Below are 27423 nucleotides of genomic sequence, written 5' to 3' on the forward strand. Positions count from 1 at the left end.
ATTTGTGGCTTTAGCAAAATAGATGTAGGGAAAATACACATAATTTAGGCATGGGGTCATGAGGGAAATGCAAATTTTCAGTCCCAATTTCTGTGCATCTTCAAAATTTGGCTTTTACAGGGGTGAGATCACCCCATCTGATGAATGCAACATCAACACAGTTTTGACATACTAATGTCTCATATGTGTAGGGGTGGGGTGAGCGTGGAACACCAATAATCCTACAGAGGCACCATCCCAGAAGATATATGTAAATATATTTTTAAAAAAACAAGAACAAAGTGGGACTCTAATTGTGCCTCAGAGGAGTACAAAAAATTGAAAGACAATATAATTATACAAAAATAAACTAATTTTTATCTTCTAAAAATCAAAATTTAAGATACATTACAGTTTTAATGATTCAATTTGAGTTCAGGGATGTGCTAGTTCCCAGCAGGTTATACATAAAATTGCCTAGGCGTTTCGTGGGTGATTCCACTTCATCAGGGCCTTGAGGATAGCACAGATGTAAACGTGTGAATTCTACAAATAGAGTGTTGATGAGTGTTCCATATATCATATAATTAATGTAAATACATAATGATTCAATCAACATAGATATGTTAATCCATTTTTTCTTTGCATACACTTATATAAGAAAATATAACCTATAACCGTTACAAATATTGATAAAATTCCTATACCACATTAAAAGATATTAAATATATAAACAGTCATAATATATGCGCACACACACACACACACACCCAAAAGTGTACCGACATTTTTTACATAAAATAACTTAATTGCAAAAGGTCAAAATAGATAAAACCAGATAACCATGTAGCAAATAGACTGCAAAATTTCCATGGCATGCCCCCTCAACTCACCAAAAAAGACTGCAAATGGAGAACGCGGCTCAATGGGACAGGTGAGGCCTGGGAGCCAATGGGAATACTTATCCCCACCTGGGCAGACAAGAATGGAGGGGCTATATGTACAGAGAGTTGATTGGTGAAAAATGATAATAAATATCGTGGTCAAAAAAAAAAGTATATATATAATAATTAAAAGTCAAATACCTGCAATTTTTTTACCCACAGTCTCTGCACAGCGTTCCTCACAAGTGGAGGGATGAACCACGGAGGAGAAACTGAAGGAAAGTGTGTTATTTAAGGAAGCCTAACTAACATAATTGGTCCCAGGAGGTGTGTGAGAGAGGATTCCTGGAGTTGCTCGAGTCCCCGGATAAAAAATCCGGATGGACCAGGGGAAGTCCATCTATGCACTGAATGCCGTGGATGGAAAAAATATATAATAAATAATGAAAAAAATATATAATAATAATAATATAAAATAAACATATATATATATATATATATATATATATATATATATTATATATAAATATATAAAAGGTTTGCAGCCAAGAGTAGTCTAATCCAAACAGACTAAAAGAATATTAGTCTGAGAGGAAAGACGGCTAATGAGTGAAAAAACTTGTGTGTGTTTGTGTGTGTATATATATATATATATATATATATATATATATATGTATATATATATATGTGTATAAAAAATAATAATAATAATAATAATTCCGGCATTCAGTGCATAGATGGACTTGCTCCGGTCCCTCCGGATTTTGTATCCGGCGACCCGAGCAACTCCAGGAATCCTCTCTCATACACCTCTTGGAACCAATTGTTAGTTAGGCTTTCCTGTATAACACACATCCCCACCACGTGTGAGGAACGCTGTGCAGAGACTGTGGGTAAAAAATTGCAGGTATTTATTTATTCGTACATGTTTTTTCACTCATTAGATGTCTTTCCTCTCACATTAATATTCTTTTTGTCTGTTTGGATTAGACTACTCTTGGCTGCAAATCATACCCCTCTTTCCACCTTGGGAGGTGTTTTAAAAGTTTATACTCACATTAACTTTCATCATAATTGAAACCAATGATTCATATTTCTTTTGAAATAATTACTTCTACGTCCCAGTGGTGCTTCAACTCCACAATAAGGTTTGTCCAAATTTCCTCGCTCTCACTTGGAAAGTAAACTTTAAACCTTTTTGTTATTTTATATTATTATTAATAATAATAATAATAATATATTTTTTTTTCCCCATCCACAGCATTCAATGCATAGATGGACTTGCCCTGGTCCATCCGGATTTTTAATCCGGGGACCCGAGCAACTCCAGGAATCCTCTCTCATACACCTCCTGGGACAAATTATGTTAGTTAGGCTTCCCTATATACACACACTTTCCTCAGTTCCTCCTCAGCGGTTCATCCCTCCACTTGTGAGGAATGCTGTGCAGAGACTGTGGTTATAAAATTGCAGGTATTTGACTTTGAATTATTTTATATATATATTTTTTTAACCACGATTTTTATTATCATTTTTCACCAATCAACTCTCTGTACATATAGGAGCTCCTTCATTCTTGTATGCCCAGGTGGGGAGAAGTATTCCCACGGGCTCCCAGGCCTCACCTGTCCCATTGAGCCAGCATTCTCCATTTGCGGTCTTTTTTGGTGAATTGAGGGGGCATGCCATGGAAATTTTGCATTCTATTTGCTACATGGTTATCTGGTTTTATCCATTTTGACCTTTTGCATTTAAGTAATTTTATGTAAAAAATGTTGGTACACTTTTGGGTATGTGTGTGTGTGTATATACAGTGGTGTGAAAAAGTGTTTGCCCCCTTCCTCATTTCCTGTTCCTTTGCATGTTTGTCACACTTAAGTGTTTCGGAACATCAAACCAATTTAAACAATAGTCAAGGACAACACAAGTAAACACAAAATGCAATTTGTAAATGAAGGTGTTTATTATTAAAGGTGAAAAAAAATCCAAACCATCATGGCCCTGTGTGAAAAAGTGATTGCCCCCTAAACCTAATAACTGGTTGGGCCACCCTTAGCAGCAACAACTGCAACCAAGCGTTTGCGATAACGTGCAATGAGGCTTTTACAGCGTCCTGGAGGAATTTTGGCCCACTCATCTTTGCAGAATTGTCCTAATTCAGTTACATTAGAGGCTTTTCGAGCATGAACGGCCTTTTTAAGGTCATACCACAACATCTCAATAGGATTCAGGTCAGGACTTTGGCTAGGCCACTCCAAAGTCTTCATTTTGTTTTTCTTCAGCCATTCGGTGGTGGACTTGCTGGTGTGTTTAGGATCATTGTCCTGCTGCAGAACCCAAGTTCGTTTCAGCTTGAGTACACGAACAGATGGTCGGACATTCTCCTTCAGGATCTCTTGGTAGACAGCAGAATTCATAGTTCCTTTTATCACGGCAAGTCTTCCAGGTCCTGAAGCAGCAAAACAGCCCCAGACCATCACACTACCACCACCATATTTTACTGTTGGTATAATGTTCTTTTTATGAAATGCAGTGTTCCTTCTACGCCAGATATACTTGGACACACACCTTCCAAAGAGTTCCACTTTTGTCTCATCGGTCCACAGAATGTTGTCCCAAAAGTCTTGGGGATCATCAAGATGTGTTGTGGAGAAATTGAGACGAGCTTTGATGTTCTTTTTGCTCAGCAATGGTTTTCTCCTTGGAACTCTGCCATGCAGGCCATTTTTGCCCAGTCTTTTCCTGATGGTGGAGGCATGAACGCTGACCTTAACTGAGGCAAGTGAGGCCTGCAGTTCCTTGGACGTTGTTGTGGGGTCTTTTGTGACCTCTTGGATGAGTCGTCGCTGCGCTCTTGGGGTAATTTTGGGCGGCCGGCCACTCCTGGGAAGGTTCACCACTGTTCCATGTCTTCGCCATTTGTGGATAATGGCTCTCACTGTGGTTCGCTGGATTCCCAAAGCTTTGGAAATGGCTTTATAACCCTTTCCAGACTGATAGATCTCAATTACTTTCTTTCTCAATTGTTCCTGAATTTCTTTGGGCCTCGGCATGATGTGTAGCTTTTAAGGATCTTCTGGTGGACCTTACTGTGTCAAGCAGCTCCTATTTAAGTGATGCCTTGATTGTGAACAGGTGTGGCAATAATCAGGCCTGGGTGTGGCTAGAGAAATTGAACTCAGGTGTGGACAACCACAGTTATAGTATGTTTTAACAAGGGGGGCAAACACTTTTTCACACAGGGCCATGATGGTTTGGATTTTTTTTCACCTTTAATAATAAACACCTTCATTTACAAATTGCAATTTGTGTTTACTTGTGTTGTCCTTGACTATTGTTTAAATTGGTTTGATGTTCCGAAACACAAGTGTGACAAACATGCAAAGGAGCAGGAAATGAGGAAGGGGGCAAACACTTTTTCACACCACTGTATGTATATATATATATATATATATATATATGTGTGTGTGTGTGTGTATATATGTATGTATATATATATATATATATATATATATATATATATATATATATATATATATATATATATATATATAATGACTGTTTATATATTTAATATGGTATAGGGATTTTATCAATATCTGTAATGGTTATATTTTCTGAATTAGTGTATGTAAAGACAAATAGATTAAGCATATCTATGTTGATTGCATCATTATGCATTTACATTAATTATATGGTACACTCATCAATACTTTATTTGTAGAATTCACAGGACATTTTTATCTGTGCTATCCTCAAGGCCCTGACGAAGATAATCACCAGTGAAACGCGTAGGCCATTTTCTGTGTAACCTGCTGGGAACTAACTCAACAATGTGTGGCTTCTTCTTTCAATGCTCAATACCATTTTTTTAAGTTGGTGTAGTTACAGTGACAATGGGGGGTATTTACTTAAGGAAAATCCAGCCTATAGTAAATAACCCCCACTGTGCTGTAAAATTTGCCAAAATCAGGCCATTTTAGGGACTACAAGCAATTAATTCATGGAGTTGAAAAGGATGATTATTTTTATCATTAATGCATTACACACATTAACAACAAAAACATTGTGTGTGTGTAGCAGACCCACAGAGCAACATAATAGTTAGCTGAAGAAGAGATTGTCACCTCATGTATCAAATAAGTTACGTTTGCACTAGTGAAGAAAATGGCCAAACATAAAAGGCCACTGGAGAACGTAGGTGACAGATAAGAAACACAACTAGTAAATCAAATGAAACATGAGTTTAATTTTTCACATTTTTAATTTAAACAGCTTCCAGATTTTATAGTAAATCAATTGCCCCCCTACGAAGTACTCAACAAAGTTTTGCCGTACTACGCGGGTGCTTTGGGGGACAAGCCAGGACGCCCACTTTCAAGCGCCGTCATTGTTTGTGCCGGTGAAAAGTCAGCCACAGTCGCAACTGAGGCCAGAAAGTTGGCTGCATTCTTCCATAGGAAATTATGAAGAATACAGCAGCTCAAGATGATGTGATTTAGTTTGTATTCAGCCATGTTGATGGCCGTTTGGAAAAGCCAGAACCGGTGATTAAAAAGTCTCTGCGGGGTTAGGGTCCTCATGGGGAACGGCCTAATCGGATGTTCCCCCAGCGCAAAGGCCTCATCCACCACAAACACAAACTGGAGGTCTGCCGCATTATCCATTGGAGGTGGCAACCCCAAGGTGCCATTCTGGGGATGCCAGTAAAAATTACGTCTGTGCGATCACTCCTCTATCAGACATATGGCCATTCTTTCTTTCCTACGTCCAGATATAAGAACTCCTAATTTGCTGTCACCACCGCCAACATCACAATAATTAAAATAGCATGAGCCCAAGTTGGGTGGTGGGATGATCCAGACGTGCTTCCCATCTATCACAACTCCACAATTGTGAAAGTCCCACTGCTGGTGGAATTGGGAGGCCACAGTCTGCCATTCCTGTGGGTGGGAAGGAAGCTGTGGTGTCAAACAAGAAAAAAAAAATTACTACTTTTGCACATAACATTGCAAGCAGATTAGACACAAACATTTTTGGCCAACATAAGTATAACATTTATTAAAATTAGTATTTAAAGACAAAAGTATAAAGTCCACTTAGCAGATTCCTCACCCCCTCTGATGGCACATTGTAAAAATTTGAGGGTGGGGGTGTAGATGTTTTGGACAGGTAATCCTCTCCACTTCATTGAGCTGAATGCATACAGTAAATAATGTGTGTTACTTTGGCCAGTCCCACCTTACTTATACTATTGGCAGCCCACTGGACAGGTAAGATGTGTCATAATACAAAAATATGACTACACACTGTACAAATTGAAGCACATTTTTACATTCTTCAATTACCTATCAAGATAATAGGAGAACAAAACTTTAAACAGTACCATTTGAAAGTATTCAGGCAGGCACTTGCACTATGTGCTTTGGTGAATTCATCCATAAATATGAACACAAAAGAGGTAGGTATAGTGTTTATGGGTTTGGCAAAGTAAGCAGATAGAGTATTGGTATCGGTTGACTTAGCGATTGAGGGGGGAGGAGAGGGTTCCAAATGAGTTTGGGCCCCAAAAAAAAGCCTATTGCACTCTGCCTGAATTTAAGCGCAACAATAAAACATGTGGACACATTTTGGGGGGTGTTTAGAGTATGTAACCGCAACATGGCTAGTAAACGACCGGCTGCTCAGAACGAAATGACAGAACGCACTGAAAATCAGAAAGCACTTGACAAGAACGAGCTGAAAATCAGAAACAAGCAGACAAGAACGCACTGAAAATCAGAAGCAAACTATTAGTAGAATTCACTGAAAGACAGGAACAAACTGACAAGCACACACTGAAGAACAGATACAAACCGACAAGTACAAACTGAAAAGCAGAAACGAACTGCAAAGCATGTGGCTGAAAAGAGTGAATCAGCTCTTACCAAACTTCTACTAAGAGATAAACACGAGATTAGCAGAAGGAGCCCAAAATGTGGCACACTGGCTATTGAACTTCCTTTTTATCAGCTGTCGTACGTGTTGGCCAACATTTGTGTGACCGCGTGTAGGCAAGACAAGTTGGAGCCAACACCCTTTGAACAAAAAATCCACGGTTTTGTTGTCAGAAAGTCCGATCGTGCGTACGAGGCCTTAGTAAATATTTTTCCATTTTCTTTATATATATAGTGAGAGCTAGAAAATTTACCATATGTTGACTATAGGTTTCTGAGAAAGAGATATCACAGTGATGGCGAACCTTGGCACCCCAGATGTTTTGGAACTACATTTCTCATGATGTTCAACTACACTGCAGAGTGCATGAGCATCATGGGAAATGTAGTTCCAAAACATCTTGGGTGCCAAGGTTCACCATCACTGCCATAGGATTTGTTCCCCATCTTTTCCAGAAAACTACTGAATGATCTTTATGGGGGTCTAAGTGGATTCTTATGTATTTTTGGTAAGTTATAAATGACCGGAACTTTAGGTGCATCTAGAATAAGATATCTTGCTTCTTTCTTTTTTTAAAAAAAACATCCTTCTGTGTTCTTTTCATTAGCCTCTTCAATTTGGCTCTAAATTAATTTATTATTAGGATTCCCCTTTCATATGTCTCCCTGTCTCCAACTAATCTATCCAACTCTTCCAAATAGCCAACTTTATTTAGAATACCGAGCCCAACCACCCCCCCCCCCCCCTTTTGTCAGCTGATCTGATAACTATGCCTTTTTTCTTTTCTAACAGCTCTAAACCTCTTTCTAAATCTTTTTTTTGTCTACTCGGATGAATGTTCAATTTGTCCAAATCTTGCTCAACCAAAGACTTAAATACTCCCACAATAAGTGGTTATTGGTGATTTTGGGATTGAAAATAGAATTGTTTTTTAAGGAAGTATGCTGATACTCCTCATTAGATCAATCCACTGGTGAACTACTATTCGCATAAAACTTTAACTAAAAAATAATTGGGGAACACTGGCCTCTGTTATTGGAAGACAGAGAGCTTAAAAATGTCTTGCCCACACAGCCCAGATTTATTTATATTAAACCACCAACACTTAGGCTTAAACTGGCATATAATGTCATTAATCCTCCCAAGAAGTATGGTAAATGAGTGATGTGTAAAACCTCCAAACATAGGAAAAGGAAAAATTACCCACTTCAGCTCTTTTTCTGAGCGTAGGTCTTTTGAAATCAAAAAATGTATCACTTGTGGGACCACACATTTTACTTACCTCTTGTCTTGTCCTTGTGGTCTGCAACACGTGGGCAGGACCGCAAGAAAATTAGTGGTAAGGTTTAGGGAGCATGTTAATAGAATTAAAAAGGACTATAAGCATCATGGCCGGTCCAGCCATTTCAGATTGTTCCACAATAGAGATCCAGGGGATCTTACATTCTGTGGTATAGACAGGGTGGAGGAACATTGGAGAGGTTCCAATCTCAAGAGAGCTATCTCACAGAATGAGACCCAATGGATCCGTAGGCTGCAGACTTTGAGTCCCTATGGCCTTAACATTGAATTAGATCTCAATTGTTTTTTGTTCAACTGGTAATATTTGAGAGATTTCACTTTTATTTTTATTTTATTTGTATTTTTTTTCATTTATTTTATTAAATTTTATTTGTATTTTTATTTTATTTTAATTTTATTTTTTTTCCATCTATTGTTCATTCATTTGCTCTTCCTATATTGGAGATCTTTTGCATATGTCTGCCGCATTATGTATTTTTATGGTTGTCATATAGCCAAACAGGTAAATTGTCCATTTAAGCTTTTGTTGATATTAAAGTTTTAGATTTGGCCACAGGAAATTATGTAAAAGGAGGAAGTGAGTGTCTGTTTTCCATACACAGATCGTAATTGATCATTTTGTCCTTCATAGAGGGAGGGGTCATCTTCCCTACGGTATAAATTGATTGTAATGGAACAAGAAGTGATGTCCTTGATGACACCCTGGAGGAAGGGCAAAACGCGTTAACGTACTTCTGGTTCATGTTAACCAAAGACACATTTCCATCTCCGTGGAACGCACGCCATTTAGTGGCAAACTCGGATGTTTTTTACTGATGCCTGTTTTTACCAAATATCCTGTAAGTTGCACATTGAATGCGCTTGATAATTGATGCTAAACGGTATTTCACTATGAATTCTTTCTCTGTTTCCCCATCTATGGAGTGTAGTATAACCTTCCTATCATAAAATGTCTTCCTGCAAGATTTTGCTGAGGAACCATCCAGCATAGCCCCAGATCAGATCATTTGATCAATGCTTTTTTGATCCCAGACTGCTAAGCTGAGGATCTAACAACTCTGGTGGGTTGGGAAACCAAAGGGGGAGCCACTTCACTGATGCAAAGTTTTGGAGCACTGTTGTACCTTTTACTGAAGCACTGGAGCACTTTTGGATTTTGTATATATTTGTTTTTTTCTTAATTTTGATGCATTAGGCACTGTTTATTACGATGTATATCGGTTGTGTAAAGGATTAGCATCAAATGTAGAGCTTGAAGGACACCGCCACTCGCTGGTTCTTCTTTATAAGGGCTTTGGCCATTTTTATTAAAAGAAAGTCCAACAAACAAAGATAGGTTTCCCTCGCAGGGGTTTCAGCATCCCTTTTCATCAACAAAACTATATTCAGCCTAGTTGTCTCTCACTTGCAGCACTGCAGCTCTGGCCTTACACTCCATGCCCTTATCTGTCTCTGCCCTCCTGACTCCTGGTATTCAGACTTCCTATCTGCCGGGGTGGAGCCCTGAGCCATAGCCAGGTCAAAACTAAATAGTAGACATGTGCATTCGTTTTCGTCCGAATGCATTTTCGTCCGAATTTCAGCTATTTTCGTTTTCGTTTTGACAAACGATAACGAAAGCACAAAATCCGAAAAACGAAAGATCCGACATAAATAAATGCTTTATTTTCGTTTTCATTGTTACAACAGTTCGATATAGAATAGGAGATTCGACATGACTCTGACAACAATCTGTGTCTATAGAACCTGTGGTCGAATGTGCCTAACCTTACCTCTATTAGTCCAAGATTATATAGAGAAAATATTCGACAGAGAAAAAAGATTTGACAGAGAGAAAAGATTCTGCAAGTTACTGTCCTAAAAAGTGTTTGGGGACCCGGGTCCTGCCCCAGGGGACATGTATCAATGCAAAAAAAAGTTTTAAAAACGGCCGTTTTTTCGGGAGCAGTGATTTTAATAATGATTAAAGTGAAACAATAAAAGTGTAATATTCCTTTAAATTTCGTAGGGGGGGGTTGTCTATAGTATGCCTGTGAAGGGGCGCATGTTTCCCGTGCTTAGAACAGTCCCTGCACAAAGTGTCATTTATGCAGGAAAAAAAGTCCTTTAAAATCACTCGCAGCTATAATGAATTGTCGGCTCCCGTAATACAGAGAACACTCATTGAAAGTCATTGATAAAAAAATAAATAAATTAATAAAAAAAAAGCGTGGGGGTCCCCCAAATTCAATTACCAGGCCCTTCAGGTCTGGTATGGATATTAAGGGGAACCCTGCCTCAAATTTAAGAAAAAATTTGACATGGGGTTCCCCCTAAATATCCATAACCAGACCCTTCAGGTCTGGTATGGATATTAAGGGGAACCCCGCGTCAAATTAAAAAAAAAATTGACGTGGGGTTCCCCCCGTGACGTATGGGTGACCCCGCCCCCCCTCTGACCCCGTATGGGTGACCCCGCCCCCCTCTGATGTAACGGAAACCTGCCTGTGTTACATCAGAGGGGGGCGGGGTCACCCATGCGTCACGGGGAACCCCGGGTTTCCCCTTGCGTCAGAGGGGGGCGGGGTCAGGTGACGGGTGGCCCCGCCCACCGTATATAAGAAACGTCAAGCCGCCGGAATGTCTGTAGTGTCTCCTCCACGGAGACAGAAGAAGGACGGAGGATTCGCTGCGCTGGATGACATGAGACATCGCTGGAGAGATGACCGTCCGTCGCTGGATAGCAAGAGTGGATTACCGCCGCTGGAATCTTTTTTTTATTTTTTTATTTTTAATAAAGGAATTTTTCAAAAGTGTGTTTGTTTTATTTAACCCTTTTTTACACTTTCTTTGTGAAATGGTAGGGGTACTTTTGTACCCCCTTACCATTTCAAACAGGGGGGGGGGCGGGATCTGGGGGTCCCCTTGTTAAAGGGGGCTTCCAGATTCTGATAAGCCCCCCGCCCGCAGACCTCCACAACCACCGGCCAGGGTTGTGGAGATGAGGCCCTTGTCCTCATCAACATGGGGACAAGGTGCTTTGAGGGGTCACAGACCCCCAAAGCATCCTCCCAATGTTGAGGGCATGTGGCCTGGTACGGTTCAGGAGGGAGGGGGGGCCGCTCTCTCGTCCCCCCCTCTTTTCCTGCGGCCTGCCAGGTTGCGTGCTCGGATAAAGGGTCTGGTATGGATTTTTAGGGGGAACCCCACATCAATTTTTTTTTTAATTTGACGCGGGGTTCCCCTTAATATCCATACCAGACCTGAAGGGTCTGGTTATGGATATTTAGGGGGAACCCCACGTCAAATTTTTTCTTAAATTTGAGGCAGGGTTCCCCTTAATATCCATACCAGACCTGAAGGGCCTGGTAATTGAATTTGGGGGACCCCCACGCTTTTTTTTTAAATTATATATTTATTTTTTTATCAATGACTTTCAATGAGTGTTCTCTGTATTACGGGAGCCGACAATTCATTATAGCTGCGAGTGATTTTAAAGGACTTTTTTTCCTGCATAAATGACACTTTGTGCAGGGACTGTTCTAAGCACGGGAAAAATGCGCCCCTTCACAGGCACACTATAGACAACCCCCCCCTACGAAATTTAAAGGAATATTACACTTTTATTGTTTCACTTTAATCATTATTAAAATCACTGCTCCCGAAAAAACGGCCGTTTTTAAAACTTTTTTTTGCATTGATACATGTCCCCTGGGGCAGGACCCGGGTCCCCAAACACTTTTTAGGACAGTAACTTGCATATTAGCCTTTAAAATTAGCACTTTAGATTTTGAATGTTGGAGTCCCATAGACTTTAATAGGGTTCTAAAGTATGCTATATATACTAGCTCCGTCGAATCTTCTTTATACATTCGACAGACACTATAAACCTTCAAAGACAGATTCGACCGTAATTCATGTGGATTTTCGGACGAATGCAATTTTTGAACGAAAAACGAAATAAATAAAAACGAATTTCGGGAGTAACTAAATAAATTAAGTTTTCAGACGAAAACGAAATTCCGAAACGAAATATTTTACTCTGCACATGTCTACTAAATAGCCCAGCACACAGCTGTGCAATCAGCGTGCCTTTCTCTCCAAAATATGTCGTAAACCAGCAATCCTCCAGGTAGCACAGGGTCCTTCCACTACATATCCTCCCCCCTTTTTTCGAACCGGAGGGAGGAACACATTAATCCGTCACCATGGATGGGACACCTCTGTGCCAGTCATTAGCTGCGTGGGCCCATTTCTTTTTCCGGGTATGTTTCCACCAGCACATGGCCTTAGCACCTCTGTGCCAACTATAGGCAGCAGGATTCCTAATCTGCCCAACCTTTCTACTAAAGGGGCACTCTACCCACCGAATGTGCTTCCACCAGCACTTCTTCCTAAACTGTGGGATCCCACTAATCTCTCTATCCCTTCTACCTTCTGGCCACGGGACCCTCCCTTTCTTCTTTTCTCCCATAGACCTACTCTTCCGGGACTGTTGGGGACCCACTTCCATGAAACCTATCAGGGACTGAAGCCTCTCACTACCTGACGCAACACTAATCAACAACATCCATTTCTCAGGTTCACTAACCCCTGTGTGGTTACCCTTGGCAACCAAATCTTCTAAGATCAACACCCCATGCTTCTGTTTAACCTCAATAGCAATGTTCCACAAGGGGTTATTCAACTCAATATTATCATTATCATCAGGACGTCTTGTCACCTTGTTTGCTAGGACAGTGTCTAGGGAAGGACCATCTACAGGCAAGCAGTTACTCACTATGGCACATTCCCGCAGTTTCACATCGCCCCCTGTTGTCCAACACTCCAATAGCGACTGTCCTACCAATGCACATTTTTCGCCACATTTTTCTACACCAATCTCTTTAACCATTTCTGTGTCCATTGGTACCTCAAACTGCACCTCCCTGCGAGTGATGGACTGAATTCCCACTACAGCCACATCTTTTCCGGGCCCTTCCTTTACATGAAGACTAGCGGGTGAGACAGTACACATGCCGTGTACCAACCACTGCTCAGCCACACCTCGGACCACACCTGCAGGAATGCACCCCACCACACCAGCATACAAAGAGACTTCCACTATGTCTATTATTTCTGATTCCTCTAGCAGTTCCCCTGAGCACCTTCTGCACATAACTGCAGCTGGAAGCCCTGTCGCAGAGAACTGTGAGACAACTTTCCACAAAAGTAACCAACAGTGCAGTAACCAATTTTTATCAACATTGCTTAACATCGCCTGTACCACCTGCCTCCACCGATTGGTACTATGCAGTACCAGGTCACCCCTCTGCTGTGTTTACATGCAGGTGTACATTGGAAAGATTTTCACCAATTCCAACAACATCTCAGTTATTTCTAGACATGCCACATCTAAACACAGAACTCTAGGGACTTTTCCTTTACCAATGACGTGGAGGGGCTCATTTGCTAAGGTTTAAGAGGCCGAGACACTCAAAGAGACGTCCACCTCAGAGGCAACTGACAAAACTTGCAGCTCCCCATGAGCACTGCAAATCGCATGTGTCACACTCATGCTCTAATTTTCACCAATACTGAGCCCTTCCAAGTCCCTATCCATTATCCCACCTTCCTGACACTCAACATTACTCATCTCTTTTGCTGTGGAAAAAACTTCTGCTACTTCCTTTTCCGATCCTTCCGCCTGGAGGGGGTTAAGTTCTGCAACAGCCAATGCACCAGTGTCTACTGGCTTTGCAGCCTCTCCATTTGTCACAGCAGCAATAGTGTCCAGCTTACTATTACCTTCAGAAATTTCTTTCAATAAAGCCAACAGACTTGTTGCCCATCTGTCCCAGTCTAATTTCTCTGGGCTCCCATCAGAGGTACTACACAGTACCTCTCCAACTGCCGAAGGAGACACAGGACAGAGTGGCTCCACATCAGGTACATTGCACAATTCACTTTTGTTTAAACTAACATGTGAATGCAAAACATTTTTAAACACAGCAGGCGCAATGCCATAACTTCACCACCTTGCTCAAGTGGCACTTCATTAAACTCATGGAGACTTTTGCTGTCAGCAGTGACAGACCGCAGTAACCCACAAGTAATTTCAGTCATTTTAGTTTTACCATTTGACACATTATCAGCAATGTCAAGTACCCTCTTATCCATCAGAGTGGCACCATAGTTGTCCCAGGCAACCTATGGCTCCAACACACAGAGCTCCCTTGAGGTTTCTAGGGACACCTCTGCGGCACACATTTCCCAGTGGTCACCCCTGACATTTCTGGATGCAATATCACATTTTTAATCGCATCAGCGAGCAACACATTATATTTATTTTTTACCACTTGTCTTCCTACTACATGGTACACTGCCTGAAGAGAAGACCTTACCAGTCCTCAAGCTTTCTGCAGGTTCAGCTTCAAACTGGGCTTTGCTACTACACAAGGTATTCACTTGCAGCAAGTCTATGAAAGCTATTTTTTTCCACTGGACTTATTTCCACTTCACAGGGAATAGTCCCATAACCAGTCTCTCTCACATTTGTAACTGCAACAGTCTCACCATTCCATTTGGCAGGTGTTGAAAGCTTCAATTGAGGTCATTGTCCCTTCTTTGCTGTGCTCTCACAAGCTAATGCCCCCACATGGACACGGGGCAATATTGCATCCTTCTTGGATTTTCCATAATTTCCTGCAGGCCAAACAGATTTCCTGTTGCCAGGGGTAACAGCAGACCCACACACATGGTCATGCCCCTTGCAGGATGCTGGATACTGTGCCTTCTCAAGGCTGATCACTTCATACAAGCAGCCATAACTTGAAACCACTGGTTTCTTGTGCTCTCCATCACCCCCTGCAGGCTGAACAAAATTTCCTTCACGGTGGCCAGGGGTGACAACAGACACTTTTGCACAAACCTCTTCACTCAGAATTTGAGCCACATCTCTGCTGTAGCTCATCCTTTCTCCAAACAGACTTTCTCCCCTCTGATCTTTTCCAGCACTCTCTAGATTGGGTTGCTCCTAGGAAAATGTTGTAGTCATCTCGGTTATGATACATCCCACTGTACACCTCTTGGTGCTCCTCCATCAGAAAAAGGTTGCACCAACTCAACCCAGCGACTTTTTCGCCATCCTCTGTAGGAAGCAATCATCGCAAAAGCATCCAAAAAGTCTTCAGCATGTTAAGAAGGCAGCATAGGCCATATGAAGTCAGCTGTACGGATTTCTGCGTTGTTGCCATGGGCAACCGCACCCATCTGCTCACTCTTTGCACTTAGTGACGGCTTGCTTTCCTTTTTCCTTTGCTCCAGTGCGGCCAAGGGCATCTTGCACCAATCTGGGGCTTGTTCTGTCGGTAACAACCCCTTATGCCACAGGGTTCTGTGTCTCATCTCTGCAAACATTGCTTCCTTTTTGCATTTTGACCACCCCATCTCTGCAGTCAGGCACACAATGCTTTTTAACACAGGAAAATTTAGCATACTGTCTTCTTTAAGACTTGCAAACAGCACACTTTCACTTGCAGACTCCACTGGTTCACATTAGCTACTCACAGCATTGCTGTAAAACACAGTTTCTTGCTACTCACTGTTTTTGGTATGCGAGGATATGGAACTCTTCCAAATCTGCCGAAGCAATATCTCCACCATATATAAAGTGAGGCCCGGAACGGAAAAGACAGAAAAGAAAAAGTAGTGCAGGGCCGGGCATGACCATGTGTTTAGGGGAGACAATGCATGGGTTAATATGAAGAGATTAGAGGGGAGGGGACAGTGAGAAAAGTCCAAGGGGGAGTGGTAATATATAAGGAGGAGGCGGGGCTGGGCTGGGAAACAGAAAGTTGTGGAGAAAGAAATGAGGAGGCAGTTTTTTGCTCTGCTCCTCCAACATGGCTGAGATGTCACTCGGATGAGGGCCTTTATGGATGACCAGGTGAGCTGATCGAGGCTGGGAGGTGAGGGTTGCTGTGCATGCAGAGTTTGCAGCCTCTGGCACTCTGTTTTCACCAAGGCCCTCATCTGGGACCATGCCCCTGGCAAGGAGCCCTCTAGGGGGAACAATCTGGTCCCCCAGCAAAGAATAGTCAGCCGTCTGCCTGAGCAGGGTCTGGGTGGACTCCACGCTACCAGCCCGGCTCGGTGGGCGGGGCCACGGGCCGTTATGGTGCCGCTTCCCCGCCCATGAATCGCAGGACTACTACCTCCTCTGCCTGCATCGCTGCGCGGGGAGGATGGCTTGGCGAGGGAGACTTATTAGTATGGCCATCAGGCTGCTTATACAAAAAAAAAAAAAATAATTTAAAAGGGGGCAGGGCTCCGCGGGTGGGCGTGGCCTATACCGGCAGCTCGAGATGGCACAAGATGGCGGTGGAAGGACGAGGTTGACCTTCCAGGTCATAGTATGTGAGGGCATGTGTGGAACTGTGGCAGGAGGCGGAGCTTCAGGGGTGAGACAGGTAGGACAACGGAGGGACTCCACGGCCCCCAGGATCTCTTTGCCTGGGGGGCTGATGACACCACCGGTCCTGGTCTGGGACCACAGGTCGGAAGGCGAGCTGACAGTGTGCGAGGAGGAGGAGCCGCAGGAATGCAAGCCAGCGACGGAGGCAAGCGAGGCGGCTGTTGGGGTTCCAGTCAGCCCGGTAAGTCAAATAATGTCTAAATGTTTTTCGTTTAAGTTGCATTGCAGGATTTGTTGGGGGGTTGGAAAAGGGGGTGCAATGTCGACAGTAGTTGCTCCTCCTTGAACAGAGTTGGTGGATGCTGGCCCACAAGTGGCGGGCGGTGCACCTGCCAGTTTGGGGACAGTGGTGCAGTCGTGGGGTTGTCAGGTAATGGTAGGATGGAGATGGTAAGGATTGCAGATGCAAAATAAATAAATAATAAAATAAATAAAAATAAATAAATAAAAATGTGAGATATACGGGTGCTTTGAGGGTCCCCTGGGAACACAATTAAATAGGGGGTCCGGGATACGATTTGAAAAGGCAAGTGTGTGGAGATCTTCTCGTTATGGCCACCTTTAAAAAAAGAAAAAAAAAAAAAGAAAGGGGGAAATTTACATTTTAAGTGTATAGGGTCAAGCAGGAAGATCAAGGGAAAAAGGATGAAGGTAAGAGGAGGTACCGATCGCTTTTGCCGAAGGCAGTCGCCATTATGCGATTGTCATGGGGGGAAGAACCCGAACATGGTTCGGCATTGTTCTGTTATATGTAGGCCATTGGTAGGTGCACATGTTAAAAAGGGGGACCTGATTGGCTACGGGATGATGAGCAGTTTAGACCGCGCAGGTCGGTATGGCCGTTTCTTAATGGGGATCAAAGGATAGCGGCTTCTGGATGCGGTTTCTGTAGTAGTAGAGGCAACTATACCCCTGAAAAGAAAGGGGTGGGTTGGCAGTGCAATGTGAGCTCCTGTCAGTTCAGTTAAACACGAGTGTTAAAGGGGTGGGGGGTCCCATTCATTGTATTGTGGCTTCATGTGAGGACAATGTACAGGCGAGCCTAGTCACACAAGGGATGACTTTTGGAAGGGGGTGAAAAGGTTGCAGCCTTTCATACGTAGATACGAAAATAGCGAGGCTGCTTGCCTCCGGGGTTTTTAATGGGGTCTACAGTGGGGGTGGTGCCTGAGAAGGAACCAGACAAGTTTTGCCTCATTTCCCCACTTATCTGTAAAAAAAAAAGAGTTCTGTCATAATCCGATGCGGTGCACTGTGTCCGATACTTCACGTACACAGCTATAAGATGGGTTAGGTGTGACGGAAAAGGGGCGCCTATGGCAAACTAGGAATCCGTGTTCCACTTGCTTCCAGTTTATTCGGAGAGCTTTGGCTGCTGGATAGATGCTGGCAAGAGGAGTTTATTTTATTTTTATTTTTTTTCTTGGAACGATGCCTGCCCATGGGTTTCTCAATTTAGTGGGCTATGGTTAGATGTTTAGTTCTTTACCGGAGTGGGGGGGTAGAGACGTGTCGGTCCCTGATTCAATCATACATGGCTTGGACGTTTGTGTGTTGGGCCGCCTTCCTCCGATGTGTGTGCGATTATACTTTATACATTGCAGCACATTGCAGGTAGGTTCATTAGTGCCATTGGCTGAAAAACACAGGGGGCCGACGAGGGATATTGTACTATTTTGTTCTGGCATTGCGATTGTTTCAGGGGTTAAGGAGGGTCATCTGTCAGTGACCAAGTTGGAGGTACTATAGAAGGAGGTGTGGGAGGCCCAGGGATGGCGTGAGGTACAGTTGAGGACTTTGCATTCATTGCTGGGTAAGTTCAATTTCACCTGCCGGTTTTATTCCAATGAGCGGGTTTTGGCCGACGGCTGCCGTCTGCTACAGTGGGGGTTTCAGGCCCTGGATAATTTAAACAGTTAAATGTGGAACATAGGGAGGGTTAGAAGGTTTGGTACGAGTTCTTGGCCACATATAACGGACGATGGGTGGATGCCGGGTCGATGGGAAAAGAGGTCACAAACACGGCGGGGTAAACAGGTTTGGGGGAAATTTCTCTTTCAGGGGCAATAGAGTAAGGAAATTTGGCCCCAAGTTTGTTGGGTGGAAGTGGGGTGTTCATTTGTAAACTTGGTGCTATTGGAATTTTTCCAGTGGTTCCGGCTATGGAGCTGGGGTAAGGGTCATGCAGGAACCTGACACGGAGTTGAATTGTGATTATGTGGGTGTGGTTGCGTGGTCAACCACATGTCCGCATTGTCACAACTGGTCATACGGTGGCTATGCCATTTTGTGTTGCGTTAGATGCAGTTGAACATTTGCTATGTGCTATTCATCTTGCAGGCTTCGGAAACACGGGGGGCTTACTCGTGCATCTATTTTCGGTGGGATAGGTTCAGAGAGTTAGCCGGACACAGAGGGGGAGGAGTTCCCTACTCGGGCTGGATAGGGGAGATGGCATTGGAGTCACCACGGGAGGTAACAGGGCAGTCAGCCAGTGAGTCCACATGGGCGGCTTATGTAAAGGTATGAAAAGAAGGGTGGGTTGTTCGGTGCAGGAGTCTGAGGTCGAACATGGCTGTGTGGGGGGTAAGGTTGTTGGTGGGTTCCAGGAACTTGGTAAACGGGGTTGGTATCTGCCATCGAGCGGAAACTGGTGGGTTTTTGGCTTTTGTTTAACCTGCTGTGCAGGGTGGATTGAAAAAAGGAATTTGGGTTGGTCAATAAATAAAAAAAAAAAAATGATCAAAGGGTTAGAGGGGTGGAGGTGCTGCTGTTTGGGTTACCAGGATTCAGAGTAATAAAAAATAAATAAAAATAAAATAAATAAATCATAAAATAATAATAAAAAAAAAAAGGGATAAAACGGTTAGGAAGTTTCTAGGGTTTGGAACAGATGGCATGGGGGGCAGTTCATGTGGCACAAGGCTGGGAAGTATTGGTCGAGGTTCCAGTTTGGGTGGGTGTTCTGAAAATGCCACTGGGACGCAAGGTTGGATGGTGCAGAATACGCTTCACACTCCTTCCACATCGGGGCAGCTTTAGAAGCTGCCAGATATGGGTTGGATGAGGCAGCGGTAAGGAGGAATGGTAGGTGGGAAGCAAAGCGATTACGCACTTACCTATGCCTTCATGTGGTGGTGGAATAAATAATAATAATAATTTTAAAAAAAAACATACGAGTGGGGGAGTAGTCTGTACATACGAGCTGTGTTGTTTGTGGTATGGGGTTACATTGGTTTACTTTAAAGTTGGTGCTGCCTTTGTTTGCCGTTTTTTTTTTTTTTGTCCAGATGGAGGACTTATAAGCCTTGTCTGGATTTTCTTTGTTATCTGTATGTTTGTTGGGGGGGCCAGGAGAGCAGATGCGAGATCGGTTGGCAGACAGTTGGGTAGTTAGAGGAGGGAGGCATGTGTTCACTGGCTAGGTGTATGGGGGTTGAGGTGCAGCAATGTGATATGGGAAGGGGAACGTTAGGCGCGGCGGGATAAACCGCCGGCCATTTGGGTTATGCATGCAATGGGTAATGCTTTTGGGTTCGAATGATCAGGGAGCTGATCTCGGACGTTAAGTCAGATATTTTACGACTTTGTACAGTTGTCTAACACTCAGGTGGTGGGGAGGTTGTGGCTCAGAATGGGGGGCCTGGTGATCAGGAAAGTAGAGGTGGAAACTAATGTGGGCCTGTAATTGAGGGTGTTAGAATACACCTCTAGGTAGTGGGGATAGTTTTCTGGGCTCTGGGACTCAAAGATGGGATCCAGCGGGCCCCGGGGGTGTGGGGGAGCCCTTAAGGGTAAGGTGTTTTGTTGGTCTTTGACGGTGGCAGTAAACATATGTGATGGAAAGGGGTGGGGGGCTCATCGGACACTGCCACTCACTAGTTCTTCTTTTTAAGGACTTTGTTAGCCCATTTTTATTAAAAGAAAGTCTAACAAACAAAGATAGGTTTCCCTCGCAGGGGTTTCAGCATTCCTTTTCATCAACAAAACTATATTGAGCCTAGTTGGCTCTCACTTGCAGCACTGCGGCTCTGGTCTTACACTCCAGGCCCTTGTCTGTATCATACAGACTTTTTCTCCGACCACCTTGGTGTGCACAGTTAGTAGCCCCTTGCTGCACTGGCTCCACCATGGAGCCCTCCTGACTCCTGGTTCTCAGACTTCCTATCTCCCGGGGTGGAGCCCTGAGCCATAGCCAGGTCAAAACTAAATAGCCCAGCACACAGCTGTGCAATCAGCGTGCCTTTCTCTCCAAAATCTGGCATAAACCAGCAATCCTTCAGGTAGCACAGGGTCCTATCGCCACAGTTGGTATAGGCTGCTAGCACTGTTTATATATTTTTTATTTCTTTAAGGTTGTAGCACCTTTGTACAGCAGCTGCAATCTTCTTATTATATTTTTTTGTTTATTCATATTTCATCACTTGAGTCAACCCTCCAATGCGAGGGACAGGAGCATGTTTTTTTTTTTTTTTGAGGGGTAACAGCCACATTAAATAGGGGGAGGGCTGGGTCCCGAGTGAGAGCTTTCATATGGGATGCTAAGAAGTGGCTACTGCATCACAAAGTTCCCCAAAATACTGGAGTTTGGAGGACACCAGTTATGTGCTACACTTATTAAAGTATGCCTGGCCGCCTCAGTCAGTTAGGGTTGGAATTGCATGCCACCTGTATGAATATGAACAGGTATCCATGTAAAAAGTCCGGGTCTGCCATTGAACGGTGTGCGTTCCACTGAAGGTAGAAGTTGTGCCAAGATGCCCTTTGACAACCCTGGAGGAGGAACTAAATGCGTTGACGCACTTATGGTTTCACTAACCATTGACGCAACTTCCACCTTCCGTGGAACGCACACCATTCAGTGGCAGCCCCAGACTTTTTACATGGATGCCTGTTCATTCAGCTATATTGTAAGTGGCGCCCTAATTGAGCAATTGATGCAGTTTTAGCGGTATTTCACTATTAATTCTTTCTCTGTTTCCCTTCTCACTGAGCATTCTCGATCCACTCTGATATATCTGCAAGAACACCTTTATGGAGAGGCTTCTGAGAATCAATTCCTCATATACCAGATCATATAGATCACAGAATTTTTGACCCCAGACTGCAAAGCTGAGGGTCCATACATTTTGGTGAGTGGGGTCACAAGAGGGGAGTGTGGCACACAACACCTGCAACAATTTTTGGAGGGCTTATGCACTGATTTTGGAGCACCCAGCACTTTAAAATAGACTGTTTTATTCATTCATTTGTATACAACAATGTTTTTTGGTAACCACTGAAGGTGTTTATGTATATGTTTTCATCTTATTGATTGTTTTTTGTGGGTTTTGTATACATCCTGCAAGCGCTGTTTAAATATTTCAGTTTTTGATGTTTAAGCACCTTTGTGACAGCTGCTTTAGATTTTCTTTACCTAATTATTGAGACACTTTTTGCAGCATCTTTTCACCTTAGCGTGTTTTTATAGTTTATTCACATGTATGAATATGGTCACAAGAGAGTTCTCCGTAAAGTCTTTCAAAACGTTCTAAGTCTGGTTTGAAATTATTCAAGGGATGCATGGTAGAATATGGGGTACGAAGCAAGGCCTCTATGGAAGGTTAACTTAGCAGGAGTTGGAATTGGAAAGCAGTTGTCACGGGTAACCAAGAACTGGTGAGGAGTGTATAGCAGCTGGACATAAAACGTGGTACCTGGTGAGTGTGACAGGTCCTCTGGTAGCTAGGAGTCATTTCCCCAAAGTATCTGGGACCAAACCCGCGGTACAGAGACCCCATACACTTAGCGGCATGGCAGGAAGGAGCATGCATGAGCAGGGCCGATGTAAGGATTTGCCATTGCCAGGGACTGCATGTTCAAGGGAGATGGCCTCCTTAGGTCCCCTGTTCATCAAACCTACTGGAACTCGCAGCAGCCAGGGAAGCTCTAAAGGCTTTTCTTCCCATCATTCAAGGCAAGAGGGTCAAACTACTAATGGACAACAAGATGGCTGTTTCTATTGTCATGAAGCAGAGAGGAACATAAGTCTACACCTGCTCCAGATAGCATCGGAGATCTTCAGGTTTGCCAAAAATCACCTCCTAGATCTTGCAGCAGCATATCTCCCAGGGATGCAGAACACCTTGGCGGACTGCCTGAGTCGCAACTTCGCCAACAACACAGAGTGGAGGTTGAACCCAAAATATCTCATGGAGATCTTCGATCGGTGGGGGATACCTGAAGTGGACCTTATGACAATGCCAGACAATTGTGAAGTTTCCCAATTCTTCTCCTTGTTCTTCTGTCAACGGGCTCTGGTACAGGATGCTCTCACCCAGGAATGGAATTTCAGTGGGGTATACATTACATATTCCCTCCAAAGGCTCTAATTTTCAGGTAATTACTGAAGATCATGGAGGAGAAGGTCTTGGCAATAGTAATAGTAATTGCTCCATTCTGGCCAAGGAGGCCACGGTTCTCCCTCCTCTGTCACCTGGTGACATGCCCACCAGTCAAATTACCTAAAAATCGGGAACTGCTCCTTCAATAACAGCCAGTTTCACCCCAATCTAGCCTGCCTGGCCTTGACTGCATGGCTTTTGATAGGGACAGGCTGAACAGTCTAAATCTGTCTGAGTCAGTGTTGTCAACCCTACTTACTGCAAGAAAATTTTCTACTAAGGCCACCTATCACCCTCAACAAGGGTTTTTGTTCCAGATCCCCTCATTGGCTAATGTGCTGTAATTTCTTCAGTCTGGTCTGGATGCAGGCCTCAGCTACAATACCATTAAAGTGCAAATGTCGGCATTAACTGATGTCCCTTGGGCTAAAGATCAACTCGTTATCAGGTTCCTCAAAGCGGCCATCAAAATTCAGCCCCCGATTTGTTCCATATTTTCAAGGTGGGATTTACCATTGGTACTGAAGGGGTTACTGAAGTCACCATTTTTTCCGGATTCAACCAGCTCAATATATTTTCTAACTTTGAAGATGGTATTCCTGACAGCAGTGGTTTTGGCTAGGCAAGTTTCCGATATTTCCGCATTTTCCTGTAAGGATCCGTATTGCATGTTTTTCCCAGGAGTCGTGTTACGTCCTTCTCCAAATGTCCTGTCTTTGAAGTTCCACTGTAATTGGCAGTCAGTATTTCCAGCCTTTTCACGTTCACCTATGGACCCGGAGGGGTCAGAATTGCACAAGTTGGACCTGAAGACCATGTTGCAGACATATTTGGAAAGAACAGTGGCGTTCTGAAAGTCTGAAGCTCTCTTTATATATCCAAGTGGCCCCATGTCTGCCTCCCCAAGGGTAATTTCGTCATGGGTGGTGAAAACAATTCAGGCAGCATATTCACCAGAAGGCCTCTCCCCTCCACAGGAGATTTGTGCACATTTGACCAGAGCAGTCTCGTCCTCCTGGGCAGCCTGATTCAAGGTATCAGCAGATATGGTCTGTAAGGGGGCAAGCTGGAGTTCTCCTAATAATTTCATTAACCACTTCAGCCCCGGGAACGGTTAATGAAAGTATGAAAACTTCCTGACCAGAGCACTTTTTGTGATTCGGCATTGCGTCATTTTAACTGACAATTGCACGGTCATGTGACAATGCACCCAAACAAAATTGACATCCTTTTTTCCCCACAAATAGAGATTTCTTTTGGTGGTATTTGATCATCTCCGTGGTTTTTATTTTTTGCGCTATAAATAAAAAAAGAGCGACAATTTTGAAAAAAAGTAATATTTTTTACTTTTTGCTATAATAAATATTCCACAAAAATATCTAAAAAAAAAAATGTTCCTCAGTTTAGGCCGATATGTATTCTTCTATATATTTTTTGGTAAATAAAATTGCAATAAGAGTATATTGATTGGTTTGCGCAAAAGTTATAGCGTCTACAAAATAGGGGATACTTTTATGGCATTTTTATTATTATTATTTTTTTTATTAGTAATAGCGGTGGCGGTGTAACCTCTCAGGGGTAAAGTATACACAATGTAAAAATTTGACCTTTGAACTTAATCCGTATTCCCGAGAAGGTACTGAACATGTCAAAAAGTTTTAGAGCTGCTGATAGTGACGGACCTGCATCATTCAGGTATAATAAGGCATTGTCTGTGTAAAAGGACAGTTTCTCTTCCAGATGTCCCACTCTCAAGCCCTTGACTGTAGATCAGTGGTCATCAACCCTGTCCTCAGGGCCCACCAACAGGCCAGGTTTGCAAGATAACTGAAATACATCACAGGTGATATCATTTGCTGCTCAGTGATTGCAGTATTCTAGTGTGCATCTCCCCAAGGTAATACATAAAACCTGGCCTGTTAGTGGGCCCTGAGGACAGGGTTGATGACCACTGCTGTAGATGAATCCCTAACTAGAATTGCTAGTGGTTCCAGGTCCATGGCAAACAGGGATGGGGACAGGGGGCATTCCTGCCCGTACCCCTACAAAGAGAGAACATTCCGGACAGCCAATCATTTGTGCCGACCCTTGCCCTGGGTGCTCTGTAGAGCATCTTAAACCAGTGGAGGTATTTGGGGCCAAAGCCATATCTCTCCAGTACTTCCCACAAATACACCCACTCTACCGAGTCGAATGCCTTCACGGCATCCAATGATGCCCTGGTTATCATGTGTTATAGAGCGGTTTAAGAAAAGGCGTCTAAAGTTGATGTCTGTTCCCTTGCATGGCATGAATCCCGGTTGATCTACATGTATCAGATCTTCAATGACAGTAGATAGGCGAAGACCTAGCACTTTTGCTAGGATCTTCGCGTACAACATTCAATAAAAAAATGGGCCTGTTATGCCGCGTACACACGGTCGGATTTTCCGATGGAAAATGTTTGATGGGAGCTTTTTGTCGGAAATTCTGACCATGTGTAGTCTCCATCGGACATTTTCTATCGGAATTTCCGACACACAAAATTTGAGATCTGGATCTCAAATTTTCTGACAACAAAATCCTTTGTCGGAAATTCCAATCGTGTGTACGCAATTCCGACGCAAGTTCTACGCATGCTCAGAATCAAGCAGAAGAGCCACATTGACTATTGAACTTCAATTTTCTCTGCTCGTTTTACGTTACCGCATTCTTGACGTTCAGAATTTACAACAACATTGTGTGACACATAGTGTGTATGCAAGACAAGTTTGAGCCAACATCCGTTGGAAAAAAAAACATGGATTTTGTTGTTGGATTGTCCGATCGTATGTAAGCGGCATTAGAGGCACAGTCACGGGTATCCTTGCCAGAAGAGTGTCTAGAGACGACAAGTCAGAGAAAAGGCTCTTGAGCTTGGGGGCTACAATTTTAGCAAAGTTAGGTCCAGGGGAACCATCAAGTGTCCATCTGCTTCCCTGACACAAGCAATATGGGTTGTGGGATTTTGGCTTTTTGCCAACCATGCCAACAGCCTGCCATTTTTAATGCCATGCTCGAATACTTATTGTTGGGAGTAAAAGAGGGCTTTTTTCGTATTCTCTACATGGAGTATAGAGAGTTGTCTCAGGATCCTTTGCCACACCTGATACCTATTGGGAGTTGGAGAGTAGACATAGGGGGTTATTTATGAAACACAAATCCACTTTGCACTACAAGTGCAAAGTATACTTGAAATTGCACTGAAAGTTCACTTGGAAGTGCAGTCACTGTAAATCTGAGGGATAGATCTGAAATGAGGGGAAGCTCTGCTGATTTTATCATCCAATCACGTGCAAGCTAAAATGCTGTTTATTTTCCTTGCATGTCCCCCTTGGATCTACAGTGACTGCACTTCCAAGTGTACTTTGCGCTTGTAGTGCAAAGTGGATTTGTCTTTCGTAAATAACCCCCATAGTGTCAGGTCTGGGCTCAGCTGTCAGCTAATTGCCAGCTCCCATCTCTCTCCACAGTTAAGTGTTGGAGCAGCCGTACCACAGACGGAGACACAGCAGATACCTTGTTGATGACTTGTAGCACCCCCAGATTATCCCCATGAAATTGCACTTTCAAGTCCCTGAAAGACTCTCCCCACAGTTCCACAGCCAGCACCACTGGAAACAATTCCAGCGATACCATTTTACGGAGAAAACCTGCCTCTTTCCATAAATCCGGCCAAGGCCCTGCACCCCACTTTCCTTGAAAAAAGGACCCAAAACTAGTTGAGTCAGCCACATCCACGTAAAGTTCCAGGTCAAAGTTACTAACCCGCCCTGACATCCACAATGCCCTCCCATTAAAAGAGTCCAGGAACGAGTGCCACATTTGCAAATCCTCCCTGTGCTCCCGTAGCAGGCACACAAAATGAGTGGGGGACTTGACCCCCGCCATACTTGCCGCCAGCTGTCTGCAAAATACCCTCCCTGTTGGTAGGATGCAACGCGCAAAGTTCAACTTACCCAACAGTGACTGCAGTTTTCAAAGTTGCATATTGCGTAATCCCAAGAGCCCTCCAAATTTCTTCCTTAAGCGCCACTAGCTTATTTCCGGCAGTCGACACCCCATGACTTCTGAAACTAATCACTGTAGTCAGGCCCCCCTGTTTTTCCGGGGCTAATAGAATGCCAAAACAAGTGGCAATGTGCTCCAACGTAGCCAGAAGCACCGAACAGATCCAAGATCTGCAGGGCCAATGCGAAGAAAATCATCCAAGTAATGGATGATGGAGTTCTCCCCCGCGACGTCCAGAATTACCCACTCCACAAAGGAACTGAATTTCTCAAACAGTGCACATGAAATAGGACAATCCATGGGCAGGCAGCGATCCATGTACAATTACTCCTGCCAATGACAACCTAATAAATGGAAACTATCCACATAAATAGAAAGCAATCTGAATGCAGACTCAATATGAGATTTGGCCATCATAGCCCCTTGCCCGTAACGTCATATCCAGAAAACAGCCGCATCAAAGGAAGTGTACGAT

This window comes from Lithobates pipiens, unplaced genomic scaffold (assembly GCF_037356315.1).
Source record: "Lithobates pipiens isolate NorthernLeopardFrog02 unplaced genomic scaffold, aLitPip1_a1.2 Scaffold_8, whole genome shotgun sequence".
NCBI lineage: Eukaryota > Metazoa > Chordata > Amphibia > Anura > Ranidae > Lithobates > Lithobates pipiens.